At 42.2% G+C, this 18,811-nt stretch overlaps 1 protein-coding gene across 1 annotated transcript in view; it reads left to right on the plus strand.

The window, feature by feature from the left end:
- Fryl (FRY like transcription coactivator) overlaps positions 1-18,811 on the plus strand; it is a 228,747-nt gene that overhangs the window by 24,888 nt on the left and 185,048 nt on the right. Inside the window, exon 2 of the mRNA XM_051198380.1 lies at positions 10,058-10,233. The gene's annotated coding sequence lies outside the window, so the exon portion shown is untranslated. The remainder of the gene's footprint in view (positions 1-10,057; positions 10,234-18,811) is intronic.

Raw genomic sequence — 18,811 nt, forward strand, 5'->3', positions numbered from 1 at the left:
TTCTCTTTTGTGACAGTCACTGGGGCTGGCTCTGGGACAAGAAACAAGGTTATCTTAGGTTGTCCTCTGAGTGCATCTCTCCCTTTGGAGCTCGTTTGTATGTAGCTTGATTGAGTTACTTCATAGGAAGAGAGGAACCAGTTTTAAACACAGTGTTTACTGGAGCTGTTGGGTTGCGTCTCAGCATGGAAGAAACGCTACACCAAGGCATTGGAGGTTTCAGACAAGCTCAGCTCTTTTGCAGTTACTCCGTGCTGCTTAGTGCGACTGAAAAACAGCCGAGTGGAAGTGTGGGGCATCGCTGATATTCAGTAGTCATTTTATTGAGTAAAATGTTAGCAAGACACTGAAAGTTTTTAAAGTTAGTCTCATCACAACAAGTAGTTATTGAGTCCTGGGAGTAAGGAGTGATGGTACATGGCTGTCCTGGGAGTGAGTGTCTTCTCCGTCAGGTGGGTGGGCAAGTGTAGTGTAGACACTGGATATAGAATGAAATGCCAGATTATTGAGAGCATGGTGGGCAATTTGGGTGGGGGTGTTCATGTGGCCTCTTTGGGGAGGTGTCATATGCCTCCTGGGTGGAGGGAGGGGGTGTGTGCTCACACATGGGTTCTCTGGGAATTTGTTCCGGCTGCAAAGGTAAACTCCAGAGACTGAGGCAGCAGATGGACTCTGAAGCCAGCACAGTCTATCTAGCAAGACCCTTGTCTCATAAAACAGGCAAAATAAAGATAGGATAGGGTGTGGTGTTTTGTAGTTCAATGGAAGAAAGTATTTTAAAATATGGAGAGAGAGCTGCTGCTTTTGAGTCTACTGAGGATTCAGGCTGGGTGTTTCATGAGCTGTGGAGAGCTCTGTCAACAGTGACTCCTTTGGAGTGCATGTGGGATGGGTGAAGGAGAGTGAGAAGGAAGAGGGAATGGGGTACTAAACAGGGACCACTGTTTGGAGGGCTTTCATCTTACAAAGAGACAGTGGAGAACTTTTATTATGAAAGGGAGACAAAGCTGTCGAAGTAGCTGAGGGGCTTCCCCCTGCTTCCTTCATAGCAGAGGGGGTGTTATAAGATGTGGGCATGCTAATGGGTGTGACCCCTCCTTCAGAAGGAAGGAGGAAACAAGAGTTTTGTCACCTTGAACCTGCTGTTCCCAGTCTTAAACAGTAGCAGGGGGATGTTTGTGTTGGCTTGGGAGTTTTGACTTCCCTCGCCTTCAGGGAGACTTTGCGATTTTCTTCTCTATCTCTTTTTGGCTTGCTTAGTCTCATTGTGTATCATGATAGATTTTTATCTTTCACATTTCTGGTAAATGGTGATTATTCGGAAGTCGAACCAATTGTGTGTGGAAGATGCCAAAGTCATTTAACAGGGAATGTGTTTCCCAAGGCCCATTGTTTCCCCCAGAAAGGAAACCACTGGCTTCTTGCATGGATGAGGATAAAGTTATTTTGTGAACACAGTATTTTTTTTTTCTTCTTTTAACTGACTAACATTTTTCATACTGTGATCAAAAGAAAGTACTTTTGGAAAACAACAGTTTAATGGGACATGTAGACTTTGTAAGTACAGATTTATTGGGAGTCCTTTAAAAGAACCCAGTTTCTTTCCATACCATATTGTGTTCTGGAGTTGATTCACATCATTAGCTTGGGAAGAAGGGTATCTTAAGAAAGTTCAAAGTATGTATTTAGTTTTTAATACCATTTGAATGTAGTAAAGAGCTTTAATTAACTGTAAGGGAGAAAAGGGGCAATGCTGGATCCTTCAGTCTAGATGAAAAGGGAGAAGTGTGTATTTTTATATATGTAGCTATTATGTACACAGTTACTTCTACATTGCTGCAACCACAATCTGTGACAGGAACATTGACTTTTGATTCATAGTTTCAGACGATTGCAGTCCATCATGATGGGGAAGGCAGGGAGGAACAGCTCATTTGATGGTGCTCGTGTCTGTGGCAGGGGCTGATGGGATCACAGTGGACCATGAATAAGAGAACTCCTGAGACCCACTTGTCTCTCCAAGTTAGGCTTCATCTCCTAATGACCCCACAAAGCCCCCAAATAACATCACCTACTGGATTACAAGAGTCCAAAACTTGAACTCCTAGGAGCTATTTCAGATTCAAAGTCTAACAATGCAAGAAATGTTCTTGAGGTGTATATATACAGGGTTATCTGCATCTGCCACCTTGAGTTAAAAAAGAGAATCTTCAGGTAGTTTGTTTAAAAATAATTCAGGTTGGGTGGTGGTGGCTCACGCCTTTAATCCCAGCACTTGGGAGGCAGAGGCAGGATCTTTGTGAGTTCAAGGCCAGCCTAGTCTACATAGTGAGTTCAAGGACTACACCGAGATATTCTGTCTCAAAACAAAACAAAACACCTGGAAGCAAACAAATCCTTAGAAAACTAAGAATGTGATAGGTTAGTGTTTGCTTTTCTGAAAGACTGGCTTTCTGGATTAGGGTTTTATCTCCCATCTCTGTGTTGTATGGTCTCTGATTTTGTAGCAAGGAACAAATCCTAAATATTTCTGGCAATAATGATACCTTCTGCTTTCTGACATGTAAGAAAAATATTCCTGGACGAGAGTTTCAGAAGGGTCAGAGACCATGTTTGGGTTGCAAGCGATGTAGCTAACGGTTTTTTATATAGTTGTGACCCTCTGAATGGTGTCGTGATACACGTATTCAAAGTTGTGTAACTGGCATACATGACACATTCCCCTGCTGATGTCACTCAGTTTCTGCTTCCTTGTCCTCCCCTAATCTCTACTCTGCCCACCCTGAGTGGGTTAAAGTAACAATGGCTTTCGATACAGGCAGTTAAGGAATTGAATACATGCATATAAACAAGCTTGTGTCAGCTAGTGATAAAAGTTCTATGACAAAAACAAAGTGGAAAAGGATGTGAAATAGTGTCCCGGTTCACATCATTGAGAGTTCTTCAGAACCCCTTTTCTAGTTGTTGATTGCCATACTAACTGCCTCCTTAGAGTTGTGTGGGCTTAATTAAGATGTGTGGGAAACATACCTACCAGAGTACCTGGCATGGTGCCCAGTCAAGTGAGAGATGTGCCCCCCTCTTTTGTCTGAGTCATCCAGCTCTTCAGGGCAGTGCCAATAATATACGTCAGTTACAGTGTACTTCAGCCCTGTCCTTGAGTGGTCTTGGAGATCTCGTTGAAAAACAAAATAGCACGAATAAACCTCAAAGACATTGTGCTTGGTGAAATAAGCCAGGCCCCCAGAAGGCAGGTAGCTGTGATTGCAGTTATATGAGATACCTCCCTCAAGTCATCATTTCATTGGGATAGCAAGTGTGTGGGTGGCTGTAAGAGGTCAGGGCAGGGTAATGAGGCGTCGCTGTGTCATGGGTGCTGAGTTTTGCAAGATGAAGCAGGTTTTGGAGTCAGATGATGGTAGTGGCTGGACAGTAGTGTGAATACCCTGTGTGCACTGAAAAAGATACGATGGCAAAGGGCACACACACACACACACACACACACACACACACACACACACACACACACGGTGAAATGACTTTATTTCCTGCCCCCCTTTCTTGTCTTTATTATTAGTGAATCTATTAGTGAATCAAGACCCATCAGGTAGTGGGTCTCTGTTCTGACATTGTGTGCCTGTGAGATTCCCATAAAATGAAAGCTCCGTTGGAAATTCTCTTTCCTTTTCAGAGGTGTCAAGCCGCAGACTGCTCTTTGGAGAGCAAAGAGTGCAATGTGGCTGGAAAAGGCATTTTCTATTGTTCTGCCGATTGAGAAAATATTTCTTGGGTTCTCATTGTGTTCATGGAACCACAACACAGAACTGTTGAGTGACACCTGCCAGCTATTGTTCTAAGTTTACACTGAACAATGCTCAGGATACTTTACAGTCCTTTCGAATCTTTATGAAACAGCCCTTGAAAGCATTGTTCTCATTTTGCAGTTGGGAAGCCTAAGGCTCTTGAGTGGGTAAGTGACTTTCTACTTTAGAAACATTTTTAGAAGTGTTTCAATTCACAGACACAAAGGCAGGACATTCCAGATAGCAGAAAGGGGCTGGCAGATGTGGGTGTAGGACTGCGGGGGATGTATTTGTATGAAGCTGAGTCTAGAGTACATTAGGGAGATAGGTTGGTGGTCTTGACTCCCAGGGCAGTGTGGTCCCCTACTGTCTGGTAGGCATCCATGGCTGAACTTGGCCTTAGGAAGCAATGTGTGAGCTACAGTAAGGTCCCTAAAGAAGGGAGGATAGAGAGCCAGTAGGATTACCACACAGCCTTCTACTTTGGTCAAGTGGAAGAGTGTCGTCTATTTTAGAAGTGCGGACATTGGGAGCCACAGCTCATGACAGAGTTGCTTGAGTCACAAGAAAGGCATGCTTTTGAAGCTCAGCAGGTAAAGGTACTTTCCATCACCGAGCCTGATGATCCGCCTGGGTTACAACCTTGGAACCTATATGACGGAGGGAGAGAGCATCTTCCTCAAGAACAACAAAATTATAGTGAAAGAATAATCTTTTTAAAAAGGGGGAGGGGGAGATGTGTGGTCCTAGGAGAAGAAGAGGTCTCTGGAGTTTGTACATCAGTGTGAGTGAGGAAGATTTTCCAGTTCTGCAGGCTTCTTTTTCTTTTCTTTCTTTTTTTTTTTTTTTAACATAACTGTCACCTGAATACACAGGTGACATGCAGTTGAGCTTTAAAAAAGAAGGATTAGAGGTGTAATATCTGGGTTGGGGGGGGGGTGAAGTGCCTGGGAAGAGGGGACTAGAGTGGTCTGAGTTGACTGTGCATGGTTGAGGAGATGGAGTATCGTTGAGATGATGGGGTTCAGGGGGTGTGGAGATTTGACAAGCCAGGTGTCTTCAGAGGATACTCAGCAGAGTCAGGCACTCTTTAGTAATATGCGTTAGTCCATTTAAAGCAACATTTATTTACTTTTGGTTTATGCATATGGGTGCTTTGCCTTCTTATGTGTCTGTGCACCATGTATGTGAATTACCAGTGAGGCCAGAAGAGACAGCTAACAACAGACAGTTGTTAGCTGTCATGTGGCTGCTGGAAATTGGACTTCTTCTGCAAGAGTGGGCAACTGCTGAGCCATCGTGTCTAGTCCTGTGTTAGTCCCCTTGAAAAATAATTTACAAAGCTAGGCATAGTGATGATTTCAGCACTTTGAAGATGAAAACAGGAGGGTTTAGGGGTCTAAGACCAATCTCCGCTACATACATAATGAAGTTGAGGCCTACCCAGGGCACACAACTTTCTATCTTTAAAGCAACATGAAACAGACAACACTCCCCCACCTCCTATAACTTCAGAGGCTTTCTAGTACAATGTTTGTGGTCTAATATACTGGCAGTTGATTATTTAACTGAAAACTTACTTAAGGAGCAGGGGAGATGGCTCGGGGTTAAAATGCTTGCCAAGCAAACTAGGGCCACAGTGTGGATCTCAGCACTGATTTTGAAGTAGAAGGTGTGGGCCACCTGTAATTCCAGGACTTGGGAGGCGAAGGCAGGTACTCTTCCAGAGAGCTGCAGGCAGAACTGACCATTGAAACCTGTGTCAGAGGATGATTTACAGAGAGATCAAGGGAGACCTTCAGGACTTTTACTTGCACATGTAAAAGCTAGCACAGGTGAACACACAGACACATACATATGCACTCATACACATGTGCATGCTCGTGCACACACACACAGACACAGACACACATACAACTTGTTTGAAATAAGATGGAAAGTACATACTTTAAGCATTTTTATGTCTAAATAAATATTTTAAAGTTGCTAATCTTTTGAAATAAAGTCACAGCATTTTCTGTGCAGTGTTTTTTTTTTTTTTTTTTTTTTTTTTTTTGGTTTTTGAGACAGGGTTTCTCTGTGGCTTTGGAGCCTGTTCTGGAACCAGCTCTTGTATACCAGGCTGGCCTTGAACTCACAGAGATCAACCTGCCTCTGCCTCCTGAGTCCTGGGATTAAAGGCGTGTGCCACCACCACCCAGCCCTGTGCAATGTCTTTTAGAGTTGTTTCCCTTAGATTATGAAAGTTCGTTTTTAAAGACAAAACATTTTCTTTTCACACTCATCCTTGATGTAATACTTGACTATGTAGTAATAGTAATAGTAATAGTAATAGTAATAGTAATAGTAATAGTAATAGTAAATACAACAGACCTTAGTAGATTATAGAACAAAGTTTCTTCCTGGCTGGCATGTAGCTCTGTTAAGAGAAGAATGAGATTGGACCTTCTGACTCTGATAGCCTCTGTGGATGCTGAAATTTATGGCAGGAGTGTCTTGTTATGCTTAGCCCCAAGGCTTGCCCATTCTACAAAGGAGCAAGGTAACAAATGATGTAGCAGATACTGGGTTATTGATAAATGAGTTTGAGTGTAGGTATTTTTTTTTTTAAGAAAGAAGAAACAGTTTTATTGAGATAGAATCCATACTCAAAGTATACAACTTGTGGCTAATGTGAATTCACAGATTTGAACAGACATCTCCACAGTCAATTGCTATGTTTTCATCGTTCCTCCTTTTTTCTTCTGTTCCTAAGCACTGGTTCATCTGCATTCTCTGTGTGTAGATTTGTCTGTTCCTGGATATCAGCTTGTTTCAATTAGTGTATTTTACAGATCACCCATTGTGTAATGCATGTCAGTACATTACTTCTTTCTGTGGTAGTGTAATACTCCAGCAGGTACACACACCCTAGTTTTGCTTTATTGGTAGGTAACATCTGGATTATTTCTACCAGTTGGCAATTGTATAAAATGGTACGATGAGCTTGTATTTTTATGGGAGGTGTATATTTTCATTTTGTGTTTATATACTTAAGAGTGGAATTTCTGGGCAATGTTTATCCTTTGAGGATCACATAAGTTTTTTTTGCAGTTGCTTTTTGACTTTTTGTTCCTATTAGTGGTGTGTGAGGATTTTAGCCATGCTCTTGTTGCTCAGTGCCATCAGCCTTAGTCAGTTTGGAATGTGTAAGTGGAATACTGTGGAGTCAAATCCATTTCTTACCATCCTGGGGTGGAGAACTCTATGGTCAAGGCAGATCTGGTGTCTGGTGAGAGCCCACTTCCTAGTTTGGTAGATACAGGAAGCAAGCTCTCCTGTGCCTTTAGGAACAGTAGCATTCCCATTCCAGGGACCCCTCCTTCATGCCCTGATTTCCCCCTTAAAGTCCTCCCTCCCCTACTGATGTTAATTTGTTAGAATGTAAATTTGGGGATAGGACACATACATTCATCCTAATACCTTCCCCTGGAGATTTTACTTTTAAAAGTGGCTTTTCTGATCATCATTATGACAATTGTTTGCAGAAAAGTGTAAGACAAACATCACATTTAAAACTACTGTAACAGTATTTCCCCTCCTTATTTTAAATTCAGTTTGGCAGTGTGTATCCATGATGTCCCTCAGAAGAACACTTGCTACTGGTAGCAATTCAACATATACCAAGTGTCTACTGTATACCAGCACTGTGTGCATTTGTGAATAAGCCAGTTTTAAAGTTTTGCTTTCTTTTTTGTTTAGTAACACTTCTGCACATTATTTTTGAAATTATTTTGAATGCCTCTTTCAGTCTCCTTTTTTTTTTTTTTTAAATGTTTGGGTTTTTTATTTTTTGAAGTTTTATACTATATCAGAGTATTTCAGGGGCAGAGTAAAAACAGAGAAGCATCTAGTTGCAGGAGATGGTGATTAACACAGAGACCCACAATTTGCTAAGGTTCTGAAAGCACCAGAATGCAGAATGCTTAGCCCTAAGGGAAGAGATATACTGAACTCTCCTCCCAGGGCTCGGGGAGTCATTGTGAAAGAGCATCGGAGAGTGTACGAAGCCGAGGCAGAGGATGACTACAAGGAAGCAGTGTCTTCAGGACACAGCAGGGCAGCTGCGCATACAAACTCGTAGTAATTGTGACAGCATATACAAGATCCGTGCAAGCCCCAAACAGACCAAAATCCCACCATGCAGGGATGAGTTGGGACTGAAATCCCACCCTGAGCCATAGAGATGTGGGCAGCAGTTATGTTCTGGGAGAGGGGAGACAGTTTTCTCTTGAGAGTGGAGCCCCTGGAAGGTCGACCACACCCCAGTGAAAGGCACACATTGAAGGGTATTTGGGCAGCGCTAATTGTTCTTGATGAGTTTTAAACAACAAAACAGAAAGGATACAAAGGTGGGTGGATGAGGAAGTGGGGGCGAATCTGGGAAGAGTTAGGAGGGAGATGAATATGAATCAAAGCACACTGTACAAAATCCTCAAAGAACTAATAAAAGGAACAAGCCCCAAGAAAGAACTTGTGGCGAATCCATCATGTCTAGCTACAAGCTCTAGGTTAAGTATAATGTATGGCCAATCTTCCAAGGAAGCCACCATTTATTTATTTAGTTTTTCTACTTCAGATGTTTACACTTCTTGCCTTTTTTTTTTTTTTTTTTTTTTTTTGGAAATAACATAAGCAGCTGCTGCATGTAGAATTTTGTAGGTGTTAGAGTTCCCAAGTCAGGTCAGCGCGCGCTGTGAGCATTCTAGAGCACTCTTTCATATGCTGACATGCCGGTTGTCAGTCTCATGGTGTGTCTTGGTACCCTCCTGGGCCTTCTCAGTAGAGCTTCCAGGTGCCCGGAGTGGAGTTTGCAGTCAAACTCTCGGATGTACGCAATGCTAGTATCCAGTCGGTCCTCGGGGTGTGTTGGATTCCTGAGTCCTCCCGAGGGACAAGGAAAGAAGTAGCCATTGATTTTTTTTTTTTTTTTTCCCCTCAGAAAAGTGACCCTGGGGTACGTAACTTTTGGAAACTGGAGGAATCAGCTTATTTAGGGAACTTGTTTTGAGTTTAATTTTGTTTGAAACTCACATGTTTCAAAAGTCACAAGATAAAATGGAACCCTTAACTCTCCCATCCTTATTTCCTTACTGTCCTCTTTAGTTCTCTTTAGGTAATTATTTGACCCACTTTTCATGTCACTTTGAGTGCCTTTGAGATCACCAACTCCATTTGAGACAAGGTCTCTTGCAGCCTAAGCTGGTTTTTAATGCATTGTGTAGAACTCATGATCCTCCTGCCTCCACCCCCGATGTACTAGAATTACAGGCATGTGCTACCACACCCGGCTGAGCGTGCTACTTTCTTAAATACAGAATATAACATAGTGTTCTGTAGCTTGCTTATTTAATGTAGCCGAGTGGTCTTCTCATGGCTGTTCACAGTGCATCTCTATTTCGCATCTGTGTGGGAAACATAGGCAATTAAAAAAAATCCTTTTTTTCTGTTTAACTTTTATAAGTGACTCCACACTAGTCTTGATATCCAGCTGTCACTCTGCCTGTGTAGTTGTATGTGGAGGATGGTATTTCCGAAGTCACTGGTTAATTGCAGGCCTTACTGAGCATGTACCGACACCACCCCCAGCATCGTAGAGCACCTGTGCCCTAAGGGTCCCTGTGTAGGAAGGAAGGTAGCTCCCAGATCACTGTCCCAAGTTCCCAGGTGCTGTGTCCTAAAGCCAAAATGACCCTGTTTCCTCAAGAAATAAGTAACTATGACTGGCATTTCCTTTAAGATTGTAACATACTTGAGAAAGATGGTAGCAGTGGAAAAGAAATATTTTAAGTTAGAGCCGGGGAAGGTTAATTGGCATTGTCCTGCATCTCCATACAGAGAGTTGAAATGCCTTTTTGTTTTTGAGACAGGCCCTTCCTTACTGGCCTGCAACTGGCTGTGGGTACTAGACTGACTTTGAATTCACAGTGAGCTAGCTGCTTGCCATTGCCTCTGGAGTGCTGGGATTAAAGGTGCATATTCTGCTGCCGTTACCTGGCCTTGAGATACTTTTTTCTTTTACCACCACCCACCCAGCTAGTGCACCACCATTGCCCAGCTTATTTATGTATGTACTTATTTATGTTTCAAAAGCAAGTTTTTGACCAAGTTGTCAATTGTAATACTTTATTAGTAGCACATCACGTGACAGCTACTGTGAACTTTGTTTTAGCCCTGATGTTAGGACTAAGCCACTCTGCCTTTCTGTCTTCCAGCCTCCGACATTCCGCACTCTGCTTCACCCATGGAGAATCGCTGCTGCTTTTTCCCAGCGTGCCCACTTCAGTGCCTGTAAAGTACAAGCTCCAGGTTGACAAAGCTTCTAGATGGATCCTTTCCAAATTTGGTGTCTTTTCTACAAACTCTGTGCCTCAACGTCCATTTCTAAGTGGTAAGGATGTGTACTTAAAAAAAAAAAAAAAGAATTGAAGTTTGTTTATTTTGCGAGTATGTATATGGCTGGGTACATGCGAGCATGTGGAGCTTGTGGGAGTTGGTTGGATCCCTCTGTCACGTGGGTCTTATGGATGAAGCTCGTGCTGTCAGGCTAGGGCCTGCCCCTTTTAAAGGATAACAGAACCGTGTGATGGTTGCTCTGTGGACTGCCTTTCCTAGCCTCTTCCTAGGCTCTGTTTTTACATGTAAGTCAGAGTTATTTTTTGTGAATCACATCTAAAGTAGTTTTTCTGTGCTGTCTTACTGCTAAAATGTAATGCCTGATATGAGTGAATAATACATATAACATTATTACACTGGTCATTTTTCATTGCAAAGACAAAATACTTGAGGAGAGATTCCTTTGGGCTCATGGTTTTAGAGGGGTCGTGCTGTGAAGATGGCTCCATGGGCATGGAGCATGATGACAGAAAAGCATGGCAGCCGGGAGTGGCTGTGAAGTAGGGAAAGATCGAGGGCACAATGGTGCTTCCCCTTTCTGCTGTTGTCCCACCGGGGTCCCCAACTTACTGGGCAGGTCTTGACCCCTCGGTTGCTATACAAGTCAGTTGACTCTGGACACCCCAGACTTTAAAAATACTTTATTAATCTCCTAGGGGAGACTCCCTGTGATCCCTCCGACAGTCTAGAATAATGGTCCGACACACCAGTCCTGGTGATTGGAAGTCATGCAGAAACACTCATGGACATTATTAGAGAGGTGTGACATCAGCTCTTTTTAGTGCATGGCCCTGCGTGTGCCTTTTCACGTGTCAGATGTACTCAAAGCACGTCTTTGGGCAGAAAGGACCGAGGAGGAACATTAAAAGCAGAACACATTGCTGAAACGGGAGACCTTAAAAATGAGCTGGTCTGAAGTAGGTCCCCTTTGAGGTAGTTAACACATTTACCAAAGTCTTGCTATTTATGAATGAAAAATTGTAGTGACTATTAGCATAATAGAGAAGTCACCAGACAGGAAGCCTGGCTATAGATGAGGCCTCAGCAGTAGAGGGAAGAAAGGGTTCATGTGGTTCAACTCTATTTCTTAACTTCAACTACATAGGGCTGTTAAAGAGCACGAACTAATTTAGTCTTAGATGTCAGTTTTCTCATACATACAATGAGTCAATGAAATGATTTGTGGCTTTATTTGTAAAAAGAGTTTGTGTAATACCTTGTTACTTCAATGAACTAATTGAAAGAATTTTTGTTTTATACTTTTTTTTTTTAACTGAGGATATGTTTTCTTCCATCTCCCATCTGGTGAGATGGTTTTGGCCTATTAGTGAGTTATGAGACAGGAATTAAGATGCCTTCTATGAGAATACTTTTCATTTCTCTTCCTTCCTGCAGTCTTCTCTTCTGCTGACCCCCAGGACTCTCCTTGTTTGCCCAGATGTTCTTTCTCTCTGCTCTCCTCTAATGTATTCGTGGTGCTTACATTTCCTGGACCTGCCTGCTCTCCATTCTTTTCTCCTCAGTTGTTTTTTTTAGGTTCAGTAGATCTTAATCAGTGAATCCAGTTCTAGAGCCTTTAAAAAAAATATGGGTGTATTTTGAAGAAGGCTAGGAGCAGCTGAAAGCAATCAGCTAGCATTATTGCCCTAGGATTGAGCCCCAAGTTCTGTACCCTCCTTACTCCCTTCACTTCTGACTTCTTCCTCATCTTTGCTTGGGACTTGGGACTGTTTCCTTCCTGTGGTATTGAAATCAATGTCTTCATTTTAGTTCAAGAGCTGTTTTAGTTTTAGGGTTTCTGTTGCTGTGAAGAGATACCAAGAGAAAACATTTAATTGGGGCTGGCTTTCAGTTTTGGGGGTTTGGTGGGAAAGCATGGTGGTGTGTTGGAAAAGGAGCTGAGAGTTCTATATCTGGATTCACAGGCAGCAGGAAGAGACAATCCCACCAGCCCTGGCTTCAGCATCTGAGACCTCAAAGTCTACCTCCATCATGACACACTACCTCCAACAAGGCCACACCTCTTAGTAGTGTCAGTTCTTATGAGCCAAGCATTCAAACATATGAATCTATAGGGGCCATCCCCATTCAAACCACACCAAGTGTTCACACCTTCCCTAGTCTCCCTCTCATAAAGCATTGTACCCCAGTGGCAATCAGGTCAGGGGTTGACAGATTTTTTTTCCCCTCTACGGTTGTTTTGTATTTGAAGACTTTTGTCTTTCCTCTGCTTATGGCTTATACAGCTGTTAAAATAAAGGGAAAGCAAGCAGTCAATGTAAACAAATGGACACAGCTGTGTTCTAATAAAACTTTATTTACAAAATTGGTTGTTGACACCTTGTTTTGGAGGCTCTTGAACTATTAGATGGAGCATGTATTTGTTACCCAGCAAAGTAGCTCCTTTGCTGCCTGGGGTGACATTTTCTCCCTAATCCTGGTGTCAGTGGCCCCTCCAAGGAATCCTGTTTTGTTTTTTTGTACAGTGGAATTTTAAGATTACCATCCAGGTTCTAGGGATTCTCATACAAATTGGTTCTTTCAGTTTAGTTTTAGCATCCTAATTTATTTATTTATTTCTTCATTTTATACTAATTTCTTTCAGCTGCAAATCTGGTTCTTTATGGCACCACAAATAATATCACTAGAACATTAAATAATTACTCTCATACAAGATTCTCAACAATAATATAGAGTCTTTTCTGGCTCTTTTTTTTTTTTTTTTTAATAATTTATCTGTGACTCTGGACATGGTGAATCATGTCATTACATTTGGGAAGCTGAGGCAGGAGGGTTGCTGTGGGTTTGAGGCCAACCAGGCCTGTATAGCAAGACCCTATCTCAACAAGCAAACTAGACAGATACACCTTTAATCTCAGTACTTAGGAAGTAGAGGCAGTTGGATCTTTGAGTTGGAGATCATGCTGATCTATAGTGAGTTCCAGGACAGCCAGCCAGAGCTACATAGTGAGACCCTTGTCTTAAAACAAACAAAACAAAACAACACAACAACAACAACAACAAATCAACCCAAACTAATCAACCAACTAAATAAAACCCTATTGAAACAAACAATACAGGTGTCTATGAAGTCCCCCCACTGTGTGAAGTGTCTGAGATTCCCTGCAGTTGTGGGAAATGGGCAGTTCTTTTATCCATGTTGACTGTTTCATTGTGTGAATGCCACCATTCTCCAGCTGATATGGAATCAGTTGCCCTGAATTCTTTTGCATGCCTTTCATAGACATTATATGCTTTATGTATTTCCTCTCACATGACCCCAGACTGGAATTGGTACATTGTTTCTGGATGCAGGGCATACGCCCCTAAGAATGCTTAGCAAATGTACTGTGTGCACTAATTATCTATTGCTATGTGACTGATTCTCCCGAACCTCCCAGCTTACACCACAGGGAGCATCATTATCTCACGGTTGGTGGCACTCTGTTTCTTTGGGGTGCAGCTGAGCTTCTCATAAACTGCCATGATATTTTCTGGGGTCACAGTCATTTCAACTGGTGGGGGCACAGTGCCTTCTGTGGTGTATTCCAGCTCACCCTTGGCAGTATTTAAGTCCTTTCTGGATGTTGGTCAGAATTTCATTTCTTTTCCTTTAGTGCTGGGAATTAAACCTCGAATTTCATGTGCCAGGCATGCGCTCTTCATGGCACAGTCATTATCCACCTTGACAATATTTAAGTGTACAATTTGATGGCACAAAGCACATTTTTGCTGTTGCTCACTCATCACCCTCTTCTGTCTGTAGAACATTTTCATGTTCCACAGTTGAGCTGATTGGATTGAGTGGATTCACAGTATCCATTCAATGTAACTCTCCACTCACCCATACCCTGCCCTGTATAAAACATCAGGGTCTGACTACCTCATATGTGGAGTCTTACCAGCATTTCTTCTCCTGTGGGTCACTTATTTCACTCAGCATAATGTAATCAAGGTCATTTATGTGTGGCATGCATCAGAACATCATTTTTGTTTTAGTTAGTTAGTTTTTTTTTTTTTTTTTGAGACCAGCTTTCTCTGCATAGCCCTGGCTGTCCTGGAACCAGCACTTAGACCAGGCCGTCTCTCTCTCTCTCTCTCTCTCTCTCTCTCTCTCTCTCTCTCTTAAAGGCCAAATGGATACATTATACTCAAATCTCTCATTAATAAAACAAAACCGAGTGCAGGAACTGAGCTGTTGCTTTTTTGTTGCGGATATGTTGCTTTACTGTAACCCTGGCATTCTTCTGCATTCTGTTTTCACAGGAAAGTCTCCAAACCCGCTCCATTCTAAAGAGGAGGGATTGTGTATGGGTGTGAATACCAGAAGGTGGGGGCCCTTGGCATGCCTCTCAGACATACCATAATAATCCTCCTCTGTGTGGTTAAGCCAACAACTGGCTATACTCACTTTGAAACATAATAACTTATAAGATGTAATGTTATTTTACAGTCATCTGTGGTAGTTTCCAAAGACAAAATTCACAAAACAAGGTATATGGAAAGGAGTTACCCCTATTTTTTCCCTCTAGTAAGAAATCATTCGAAAATGTCTGTTGATTTAAGTATAAACAGGTGGGCCTGGAGAGATGGCTGAGCAGTTAAAGAGTATTTGCTGTTCTTTCAGGAGATTACAGTTCAGTTCCCAGTTTCTGTGACAGCCCCCAACCTGTAACTCCAGCTCCAGGGAATCCAAAGCCCACTTCTGGCCCCTGTCACAAAATAAATAAAATGAAATAAATATAAACCGGCTATGCTCTTATCTCTCTTTTTAATATAAATTGTAGTATATGCCTTCTTTTGATGTGTTCTGAAAATCATTCCTTCTCAGTTATTTTTCTTTCTGACAGCCACAGAACACCTCACTGAGTGTATCAGAATTTGGGTTGTTCCTAATCTTTTGCTGATATAAAGTATACTGTGGTGAATATACACGTGCTGCTTCTAATTTTATTGTTTCACACTTCAGGCAACTGCTTAGAAGTGGATTTGTACAGTCAGAAGCCAAGTGAATGTGCAGTTTTGTTAGATATTTACAGATACAGCCTGAGAGTTAGAGTTAGTGTTTTCCTCGGTAGGTGCCTGTTTGTGTATATGCAGCTATGTCATGAAATACGTTTTTAAACCTTTGGGGGTTTTACTAAGTTAATTTCCACCCTCGATTTGAATGAGATTGATTATTACACGGTATTTGAATGAGACTGATTATTACACGGTAAAGTTGCATTTGTATTTCTGCCTCTTAACTGCCCATTCCCCTAGCCCTCCTTTCTTTGGGTTTCTAGTGTTTTTGCTTTATAAGCTCCTTTATTATTAGGAATACCAACCCTTTGTTTCCTTCCTGACAGCAGAGATATTCTCTAATCAGCTTCCTGCCTGCTTCTTTTCTTACCCCTTCTGCATTGGTGGGTCACTTAGTTTTCTGATCATTTGATGTTTGATAGCTCCCTCTTATATATAGCCCAGACTCCCAACTATTTCTTCAAACATTCCCCAGATAGAATTTGACTTTATCCAAGGAACCAGTATTCCAGCATTCCCTTTATCACTTAATGGCATGGCTGTCTTCCTAGTGGAGAACATGAAGGCCCTTTGTGGCTTTATTCAAAATGAATGCAGTAGGTAATAGAGTCCTACTGCTTGGCAGTAGCTAGCAAGTCATAATCCCTGCCCCTGGGCAGTGGTCTCCTTGGGGAGTCCATATTAAACATGGGTCTAAATGTGTGGTTAATGGATGTGTTGAGAGAATTTGAAGTTCAGGGCATTATTAAACTGGAGAGGATAATGGGTTGCAATCTGATGAACATTTAAGCTGAGATTTGAGAGATTGTTAGGCTTAACCTGATGAAAAAAGTCATGGTGGCAGTTTGCAGACACAGGAAACCTAGGGAAGGCAGCTGAGTCAGAAAGTGAATCTTCCAGCAGATGTACAATACCTGGCTTGGTTGAAGGAGTCATCTTCTTTGCTTTGTTTAAAGAAAAAAAAAAAAAAAATTCCTCCCTCAAGAAACTGAGGCCCAAGGCTGGGCCAAGGAGAGCACAATTTGCAGATGGCCTGGGCTGCCCTGTGATAGATGGTTCATCTTCATTATCGGCTTGACTGCATTTAAAAGTCAAGGGTGGCACACACCTTAAGTGTCTATGTTTCTAGATAGGATTAATGAAGGAGGGGAGACCTACCAGGACCACTATCTTATGTGCTAAAGACCAAGAATGAATGAAGAAAAAGTAGAAAAGGAGAAAGTGAGCTGAGTACCAATATCCCCTGCTCGCCCCTTCCCCATTTCCTGAGTACCAGCATCTTAACTCCTCATTTCCAAAGCTATAGACATGTAAGGAAGCCATACTTGTCAGCTTCCCCTGAGAAAGGACTGTATGCCTGACTTCTTTCACACTCTTTGTTACAGTACCTAGGAGAAAACTAACCAAGACAGCTTGTATTATAACTAGGAAAAAAAAACCCAAAACCAAAAACAAAAAACCCTGACAAGCAGCTTAAGGAGGGAAGGGCTCATGTTTTGGGTCACAGTTGAGGGTACAGTTCATCATAGAGGGTAAGTCAAGGTAATAGAAGCTTAAAGCAGCTGGTCACATTGTGTCCAAGGCCTGGGCTCAGCTCACTTTCTTCTCTCTCTCTCTCTCTCTCTCTCTCTCTCTCTCTCTCACACACACACACACACACACACACACTCACACACACACACACAGTTTAAGATCCTATACCGGGAAGGGTGCCACCCACAAGAGCAGGTCCCTCTTTACTCTTTAATGGCTCTTATCAAGATAATTCCCCTCAGGCTTCTTAACCTGCCAGGTGATCTGGATCTCATCAAGTTAGCTAGTGAAATTATAACACACATTAATTTTTTGTCTTAAAAAAATCAGTGAAAATAAAATATAGAGGAGAAAAATCACAAGACCCCTGCAGCTGCTCGGGTCATCTTGGGAAGATGTGCATGGAGACGTGGGCTAGTAGCTGTGTGCAGACAGTGGTAGTGTGTGTGGAGTGATGGCACCTGCTTGTTCAGTTGTGGAGTCCTCTTGGTTCTGCTTCAGGACCACACTCTGTATCTTTATGTCTGTGGTCTTTAGAAAGAACTCTATAGACTAGTGAGATTTAAAAGGAAAAGTTCCACCTTGATTTAGTCCTATACCATCATCCAATCAGCTTCAAAAGGTAACTTAGAAATGACAGATCATTTCATGGCTGGGGCTATAGCCTATTGGTAGAGTGCTTGCCTGGCATGCATGTGTCCTGGGTTTGATTCCCAGCAACACATAAACAGGGTGTAGTAGTGTATATGTTATTAATTCCAGCACTTTAGGATCAGGCACTCAAGGCCAGGGTGCCCTACATGAGACCCTGTTTTTAAAAAAAACAACAACAAAAACCTGATCTGTTCATCTGATGCTTCTGTCTCCCAACAACTCCTGGTAGCCCCTTCCCTGGGGAGGAGTGGTGTCTTGCCTGGAGATGAGATATCATATATTTTAGGTTCCCGAGGCTCCCTTGTTGTGGGCAGCCAAACCACCCATCCTGTTTTTCCTCCTTCCTTAGCTTCTCCACAGCCTGACTTTCCATGATGACAAGTCTGCCTGCAGACTTCATCCCCCTATTCTTGCTTCCCAAGTGCTCACATCTAACTTTTCCCCTAATCCGCTTAAGACCCCATCAGTGAGATTGATTTACTTTTGACCTACATACTCTTGTTTCCCTTTGCTGCTCATGTCGACTCTAAGGCTCACTGTAGTCTTTGTTATATTAGGAACAGTCATGGGTTTACTTGCAGTGAAAAGAGCTATGTGTGGACTCCTTTTTTCACAGCTCATGGGACTGAACTGAATTTTGTTGAGTTGCTTGAGATTAGGAGGATAAGTCTGGATCTCTAAGAAGAGGCAAGTCTAGAACGTTCTTCAGGAAGTGACCTCATTCCTCAGGAAAAGCTTTACTTGTCTTTTGAAGCCATCTTTATTACCTTTGCACAAGTCAAACAATGCTTGGGCTCTCCACACTGATTTGACAGATGTGTGTTCCCGTGGCAGTATCAGCAGGAACTCGAGTTAGAGCACTAAGTATTCAGTTGTCACCGTGGCAGAGAATGACATATAAAGCGGTGAATATGGAGAGTGTTAAATGTACCCATGTGCCCGCCCCATATGTCCTTTGGCTGATTTCTAGATTTAGAGGGATTGTTTGCATATTGATAGGGTTAATTTACTTAATGCTCATGTTGGATTTTGTTTGTATATCAGGGCTATTCAACATACTTCATTTGTGAAGAAGTGATACAGTTGCTCATTGCAAATGACTTTACTATTAAAAAAAATTCCTTTTAAGTTTTTGCTCTTCACATCTTATTTCTCTCCTCATCTCCTCTCCTGTCTCCCCTTCTTCCTTTACATGAGGTTGTCGCTTTGATTGGGTTGCTGTGTCTTAGTGTTCTGAAACTGTGCCACTTATGCATAGCTTGGTCAGGTGAGACCATTGCTCTGAAGTCATAATGGAAATGCTTTTTTTGTTGAAGAGTGATGTTTGCTGATTTATTTCATAGAAGAATTTTCAGATATTAATC

This window comes from Phodopus roborovskii, unplaced genomic scaffold (assembly GCF_943737965.1).
Source record: "Phodopus roborovskii unplaced genomic scaffold, PHOROB, whole genome shotgun sequence".
Taxonomy (NCBI): Eukaryota; Metazoa; Chordata; class Mammalia; order Rodentia; family Cricetidae; genus Phodopus; species Phodopus roborovskii.